The sequence below is a fragment of the Ranitomeya variabilis genome, chromosome 5, assembly GCF_051348905.1.
Source record: "Ranitomeya variabilis isolate aRanVar5 chromosome 5, aRanVar5.hap1, whole genome shotgun sequence".
NCBI classification, from domain to species: domain Eukaryota; kingdom Metazoa; phylum Chordata; class Amphibia; order Anura; family Dendrobatidae; genus Ranitomeya; species Ranitomeya variabilis.
This window is the reverse complement of record NC_135236.1, coordinates 151,894,452-151,903,103: the sequence shown is the minus strand read 5'-3', so window position 1 is coordinate 151,903,103 and position 8,652 is coordinate 151,894,452.

Here is an 8,652-nt window from a genome sequence, read left to right as displayed (position 1 = left end):
GAGTGTGTCTCCTAGACTTGTAATGCCCATACACGCAGTGCATGGGCTGACAAACATTTCCCCATGGGGGGTAAATTTTTAAAAAATATTTTATGGCCATCATAGACACCCTTGGCAAAAATTGGACTTGCTGCAGCACAGAACACGTTAACCCTGGTGATCTAGTGGCAGAGAATGAGGAGACATTAGAATGATAAATGATAGTGAAATCAAACAAATGAATAAAGGATGTGAATCTGTCAATGAAAGAAAATAACAAAAGGGAGGGGAGAACACAGGCTCATAGATATGAAGCCAGAATGTGTCCAATGAGATATGTTAGACCCTAGCAACAGCTCAGAGACAGGGATATTATTATAATTTATTATTATAGCTCCCTTCTCTGCCTCTGCAGTCTACCATTTAGGTCTGGCCACTCAGCTTGCTGCTCAGCATAGGTGTCATTCCCAGCATCTTGCTCACGCTCCTGGTATGTGCCAGGTTGCTGCTGGTTCTCCAGCCAAACCTATAGTAACCAGTGTTGCACAGGTGCAGTCTTGTGCCCTGGAGCCTAAAAATCCAGAAATCACCTTACTGAGCAAGTCCGTGATGTTGCAGCTCCGGATTGGCCTCTGGGCGATGTCACGGCTGGCTGGGTGTGAGTGTTTGGGGTGGAGCCTAATTTTTAAAAGACTCTCAAAGGCGCACGCCGGTGCGCTAGCATCACTTTATGTATGGCTCTGTGTGTTAGGGCTGGCAGAACGCACCGAGTAAATAGTGAGATGATATTTGGTGCGTTCGCAGCCCGGGGTCCACCGGGCAGGAGAGAACCTGCTGCTGGCAAATGGCGGCCCTATATGGCGGTAGAAGCGAACTCTGTTACTTCACAGAGTCGCCTATAAAGAAAGCACTGTGTCCTGTTTAGCTCACAGGAGTACACAGCAACTGCCAAGCTGATAGCGGTTTGTGGTCACGCAGTCAGAGAGGCAATCACACAATCTCCTCAATGGAGGAGCCGGTATTCTAGTGGCTTATTTCAGCCTGGGCCCTGAATGCATATGCACAATCTCCTCGCCGGAGGTGCCGGTATTCTAGTGGCTTATTTCAGATGGGGCCCTGAATACACCCATGAATGACCACATTGGCACAAAACTCATGGCATGAATTGATACTAGCGCATGGCAGTGCGATCATGCAAGCCTTTTATAGCTGCAGCAAGTACAGGACCTTCCCAGAAGGACCAATGGGATTTGCTGCAGTATCTAAGCATGTGACCCTTGATCTCCAACGAGAGATCTTACCCTGGGCATGCTCAGAAGGGGAAAAGTAGGACTTAGTCCCAAAAACCTCTGCTCGCCGCTGCCCAGTACTGGCTACAATGGCAGAAGCTGGAAAGGCAGTAGAGTCAGACTGAGCGAGATGCTGGGACCAACATCTCTGCTGAGCAGGCTCCACTGCGGAAGGAGAAGAATGGGAGACCGCAGCGGAGATGGCCTGAGATTCTCACTGTGCTGAGGTGGGAACTCAACCCCTAACAATGTGAGCGAGTCTCTACCACCATGTCTGCAAGCATTGTGTGTCTGTCTAGCTTGGGACTGTATACCTAGGCAGGCAGCTAGTGTCAGTGGGGGCGCAATTAGCAGTTGGCTTAGCATCTGGTTCCTATATGTGTGCAGTTAGCACAGCAGAGTTCCACATCAAGCACAACCCTAGTCAGGGTATTAAGCTCAGAGCATCCAATTAGTTTCTGTGTAACAGTTACACAGCTCAGTTACACAGCTCAGTTGCAGAGCTTCTCTTTCTTTTCTGTGTGCGAGTGACACAGTTCAGTTGCAGTTCATCTGTTCCATTTCTGTGTGCGAGTGACACAGCTTAGTTGCAGAGCTTCTCTTTTGTTTCTGTGTGCGAGTGACACAGTTCACTGCAGAGCAGCTTTTTCGTTTTTGTGTGCGAGTGACACAGCTCAATAGCAGAGCTTCTCTTTCATTTCTGTACTGTTCCTCTCTGTGGAGTAACAGAGGTTGGAACTCAGCCTCCTGTTCACTCTGAGTGGCGTTAACCCAGTGCGTACAGGCAATCCCTCACCATTTGTTCTGTCATTGTTTACTAGCAGCAGTTTTCCATCTCTGCACATTGGACCCCAGGTTGCGATTGCACTTTATTATTTATTTTATTTAGCGAATCTGCCAACACTAACATGGTGTGTTTGTTTTTCTACAGGATCGTTTTCACCGAGACAGGCATTTTTAGTGGCTTCAGATCATTCATTTCAGAACCACATTTTAATCTTCACAAATCTTTCTAGGTTCATGTATAGCTCAAATGCATTATAATATACACTTTTAAATTATGCACAAACATAAATGTTCAACAACTGCATCTCTTTATAGCATTTATTCTAAAATTGCCTTCTCATCAAACTTACTATGAGCCTGTTCACACTTATTTCTTACTAGCTGTTTCCAGCCAGCTAACGCTCGGCACGCTCATTGCTCATTGCTATCTAATTAACGCTGCTGGTGATTAAACTAAAGTAAATAATGACAACATTCAATAGCTTATGCAGGTGGCAAATTAACTTAAAATGAAGTTAATAACAATAATTGTGGTAATGTGGTGGGGGGCGGGATTATGTGTGGTAATGTGGTGGGGGGCTGGATTATCTGTGGTAATGTGGTGGGGGGCGGGATTATGTGTGGTAATGTGGTGGGGGGCGGGATTATGTGTGGTGATGTGGTGGGTGCAGGATTATGTGTGGTAATGTGGTGGGGGGCAGGATTATCTGTGGTAATGTAGTGGGGGGCAGGATTATGTGTGGTGATGTCGTGGGGGGGCGGGATTATATGTGGTAATGTGGTGGGGGTGGGATTATGTGTGGTGATGTGGTGGGACAGGATTATGTGTGGTAATGTAATGGGGGGCGGGATTATGTGTGGTAATGTGGTGGGGGGATTATGTGTGGTGATGTGGTGGGGGCGGGATTATGTGTGGTAATGGGGTGGGGGGGGGATTATGTGTGGTGATATGTTGGGGGCGGAATTATGTGTGGTGATGTGGTGGGGGGCAGGATTATGTGTGGTAATGTAGTGGGGGGGGCGAGATTATGTGTGGTGATGTGGTGGGGGTGGAATTATCTGTGGTAAAGTGGGGGGGTGGGATTATCTGTGGTAATGTTGTGAAGGGCAGGATTATCTGTGGTAAGGTGGTGGGGGGCGGGATTACGTGTGGTAATGTGCTGGGGGGCAGAATTATGTGTGGTGATGTGGTGGGGGCGGGATTATGTGTGGTGATGTGGTGGGTGGTGGGTTTATGTGTAGTAATGTGGTGGGGGGCAGGATTATGTGTAGTAATGTGGTGGGGGGCAGGATTATGTGTAGTAATGTGGTGGGGGGCGGGATTATGTGTGGTGATGTGGTTGGGGGTTGGGATTATATGTGGTAATTTGGTGGGGGGCGGGATTATGTGTGGTGGGGGGGCAGGATTATGTGAGGTGATGTGGTGGGGGCGGGATTATGTGTGGTGATATCGTGGGGAGCGGGAATATGGGTGGTAATGTGGTGTTGGGCGGGATTATGTGTGGTGATGTGGTGGGGGGCTGTATTATGTGTGGTGATGAGGTGGGGGGCGGTATTATGTGTGGTAATGTGGTGGGGGGCAGGATTGCGTGTGGTAATGTGGTGGGGGCGGGAGTGTGTGTGTTAATGTGGTGGGGGCGGGATTGCATTTGTTAATGTGGTGGGGGGTGGGATTGCGCGTGGTGATGTGGTGGGGGGTGGGATTATGTGTGGTAATGGTGTGGGGGTGGGATTGTGTGTGGTAATGTGGTGGGGTGGGATTGTGTGTGGTAATGTGGTGGGGGCAGGATTGTGTGTGGTAATGTGGTGGGGGGCGGGATTGTGCGTGGTAATGTGGTGGGAGCGGGATTGTGTGTGGTAATATGGTGGGGGCGGGATTATGTGTGGTAATGGGGTGGGGGCGGAGCTACTGTGCGGGGGCTGGGATTAGCAAGTAATCACGATGTCTCTTATATATATAGATGACACGCTTCTTCTGTCTTTTTCCTGGTGGAAAAAGTTCTTCTCGAAAACAACAAAAGATTGAGGTTCTAAAATTTCGTTCATACATTTCCTCTCACTGGTTAAAGAATCTTCTGATGTATTATCTGCCTTATTTGACAAACCAGGTTGTGTCCACACAGACAGGGGACTAATTCTCAGTAACTTTATAGCATCCGGCTCTGAACCCTGTCCATAGAATTGAATTTGAACAATTATGCTCTCATAGCTGTAAAATATTCTGGCCTATCCACTCGATTCAAGGAAGAACTTGTTGGTTGAGATTTGCCATATTCTGTTGATGATATTATTTCTTTTGACACTTCAATGAATTTATGTTTTAAAGTGGAAGAAAGCTCAAAATTCTTGAGTCCTGCACAGTAACGACTCACAAAAGTACTTTGTCCGTATTGTAGTGAAAAGGATCATTCCCGCATGAACTGTTCCAAACTCAAAGGCAAACAGACAAACCCCAGATCATAGACAAAAGAAGAGTGATTGCATTCAGGTTTCCACTTTCCTCCACTAAGGACAAGCTTGTGGTACCTATGTTTATCTTTAACAAATCTGAAGTTATGGGACAAGTTTTTATTAATTCCAGGCTGCGGAAAATGTCATTGACTTTTCCCAAGCCAGAAGGCTGAAAATTCCTTTTGTTACCATGTGGAAACGTCTCAGCAGATGGTTCTTCAATAACTCGTATTCATATCCCATTGTAGACTGAGAAGATGAGGATACATGTTTTTTTAGATTTGTTATTTTCTGATGCACTGGGAATTCCATGGCTAAAAATGCATGCTCCAGTTATTGGTTAGTTATTTGACTAGCTCAACCAGTGGAGATCATATTGCTTTCAATGTAGATCATGTAGCTTTATCTCTACACTTCCTGAAAGTTTGTACTTCCTCCATTTATTCCTACTTTCACTCTCTGTACCATGACTTTGCAGATGTCTTTTCCAAGTAGAGGAAATGCTATGGCTACATTAGTTCGTTTCATTGTGCTATGTACTGAAACAAATAGAGGAAGAGTCTCTCTGTCAATACCATCCGTCTATACCTGACAATGAAGTTATGTTCACTTACTTAAAGAGAATATGAAGAGGAAGTTCAATGGGGAGTCTAAATCTCCAGCATGTGCAGTTTCTTCTTTCTATAAAAGCAATAGGAGTCTTTTGGACCATTGACTAACTATCAGAGTTTAACAAAAATCGCTCTGAAAGCCTGTTATCTATTGTTTCTTATCTCTGAGCTATTTGATTGTGCTTTCATCTTCACCAAATTGGATGTGTGTGGAGCTTATAAACTAATCAGCAATGTCGTACAGTTTATAGTGGAAGACCACACATTCCAATTTCAGCAGTATCCGCTATCACAGGATTCAGACACTATTGAATAGATAGTTGGATCAGGGCACTAACTTCCCACTGATTCACTATTTAGCCTCCACTTGTGTGTCTGAGACATAGCACACTGCAGGCATGATAATTTCACTACATCATGCCTGCTGTATGGAACCTTAGTTCTCACACTGCACAGGCCTATGCAGCATGCCAGATAAATGAGGGCAGATAAGTAGTGTTTTGTGTTTTTAAATGTCAGTACTTATGGGGGCATCATATTGAGTGTGTGACTGTCAGGGACATTATACTAAGTGAAGGGCTGTGGGTTTAATCATAACAAGAAGGAGCTCAAGAGGCCATTTTACTGAGTGAGGAAATGCAGAATTTATCATACTGAGTGAAGGGTTGTTGCAGGGGTTTATCATGCTGAGTTAGGGGACATTGAGGACATCATACTAAGGGAGGGCTGGGCTGTGGGGGTCTTCATACTAAGTGACTGTGGTGGACATTATACTGAGTAGCTGTAAGGGCCAATAAAAAAATGTGGGTCACCGTGGGGCCATCATAATGAGTTGGTACTATGGGGATCATCATGTTTGGGTACAACATATTTAGTGTGGAATTGTGGGTCCATCATATTGAATAAGAAGCCATCATACTGACAAGTTATCATATTGTGGGGGGCTTTGTGGGGACTTTATACTGGTCTTTGGGTATTATACTGTGTTGAGGGTACTGTGGAAGTGTTATACTTTGCTGGAGGCACTGTGGATTCATCATACTATAAATGTGCAGTTGCTGTGGGGTGAAATTGTAGGGGGAACTCACTATAAAGATATCATAGTCTTAAGGAGGGGCAGTTTTTGGAAGCATCCCACTCTATAATAGTCATTAAAGGATTATGGTGAAAACACTAATGAATTTTAATAAGGGCTTTTATTACTAGGTTTGTGCCACAATACATGTCTCTTTCCCTTTTTATAAAAGTAATATGATGTGACCCCACATACTCTACTGAATATTCTTATTAGTGGATGGGGGAGGACACACAATTAAAACTTTTGCTATGGGGCCCCATAACTTCTATGTACCCACCAGGTAATCATCATTAAAGAGGCTGATAAGTGGAAGACTGTGCTTAACACCTGTGATGGTCTTATGAATATCTCACCATACGTTTTGACTTATGAAATACACTGACTGTATTCCAGCATTTTTCTAATTAAATCTTCCATTATATCCTTTACCAAGATGTCCAATGCTATCTCGATGACAGCCTAATCTCTCAAGAGACCTGTATTCACACTCTCTTCATGTCCGTTTCAATTTGAACAGACTAAATCAAATGCATATTTATGCCAAGCTAGAAAAAAAGTCTAATAAAGCATCATAAATTGCTGTTTCTCAGATATTTCATATTTGTTCAAGGTCCACATATGGAACCAGAGAAAGTTTCTACTATTTAAAGTTGACCACAACCTGTTAGTCTTAAACTTCTTGAAATTCTTAGATTCTCAGACTAATACAACCAGTTAATTAAAAACTCATCACCAGTGGTAGCTACTCTTACAGTCCACACTTAGAAAAGTTCTAATTCTTGAAACTAGTTTCTGCTGTTTGAACCATCAAGGAACTTAAATCTTATTTTTCAGCTGCTCCAGTACAACTCCCTGATATTAACAAACCCTTCTTCCTTAAAGTACAGTATATACTCGAGTATAAGCCGACCCGAGTATAAGCCGACCCCCCTATATTTGCCACAAAAAACTGGGAAAACTTAATGACTCGAGTATAAGCCTAGGGTGGAAAATGCAGCAGCTACTGGTAAATTTCAAAAATAAAAATAGATGCCAATAAAAGTAAAATTAATTGAGACATCAGTAGTTTAAGTGTTTTTGAACATCCATATTGAATCAGGAGACCATATAATGCTCCATAAAGTTCATGATGGCCCCGTAAGATGATCCATACAAAATATGCCCCATATAATGCTCCATTTAGTGTATGATGGACTCCATAAGATGCTCCATATTAAAATATGCCCCATATAATGCTAAACAAATGTTGATGACCCCATAAGATGCTCCATACAGATATTTGCCCCATATAATGCTGCACATGGCCCCATAAGATGCTCCATACAGATATTTGCCCCATATAATGCTGCACATGGCCCCATAAGATGCTCCATACAGATATTTGCCCCATATAATGATGCACATGGCCCCATACAGATATTTGCCCCATATAATGCTGCACATGGCCCCATAATATGCTCCATACAGATATTTGCCCCATATAATGCTGCACACGGCCCCATACAGATATTTGCCCCATATAATGCTGCACATGGCCCCATAAGATGCTCCATACAGATATTTGCCTCATATAATGCTGCACATGGCCCCATAAGATGCTCCATACAGATATTTGCCCCATATGCTGTTGCTGCGATTAAAAAAATAAAAAATGACATACTCACTTCTCAGGCCCCCGGCACTTGCTATACTCACCTTTCCCGTACCACCGCCGATCGCCGCTGTGTCTTCCCCGTCCTCTGCACTGACTGCTTGGGCAGAGGGTGGCGCACACAAATTGCATCATCGTGCCCTCTGACCTGAGCATCAGTGCAGAGGATGCAGAAGACACAGCGTCGCCGACGGTGGAGTGGGGAGCAGGTGAATATCACGCATTGCTTTATACTCACCTGCTCCTGGCACGGTCCCTGCACGTCTGTTCACTGGCACCGGCAGCTTCTTCCTGTAGTGAGCGGTCACATGGTACCGCTCAATACAGTAATGAATATGCGGCTCCACCCCTTAGGAGTGAAGTCCATATTCATTACTGTAATGAGCGTTACCATATGACTGCTCACTACAGGAAGAAGCTGTCAGTGCCCGGAGAACCAGGGACCATGCCAGGAGCAGGTGTTATTGCACAGCTGCCACTCCCCCTCCCCTGCCGACCCCTGGGTATGACTCAAGTATAAGCCGAGAGGGGCAATTTCAGCCTAAAAAAATGGGCTGAAATTCTTGGCTTATACTCGAGTATATACGGTAGATACCTGTATTATTGGTGTAGAAGCAGTTCAATCAAAAAATTCTTTATAATTGAAAAATTGTCCCTACGGTTTCTTGCCTATGAAGTTCTCTCTGACCAAACAGAATTACTCCGTTATTAAACACTGTAAAAGGCCGGGATTCCCTCCTAAAATACTAAACTTATAGTTATTAAAGCAGAAACTCTCCCTGCACCTCTATTGAGGTCTGATATTAC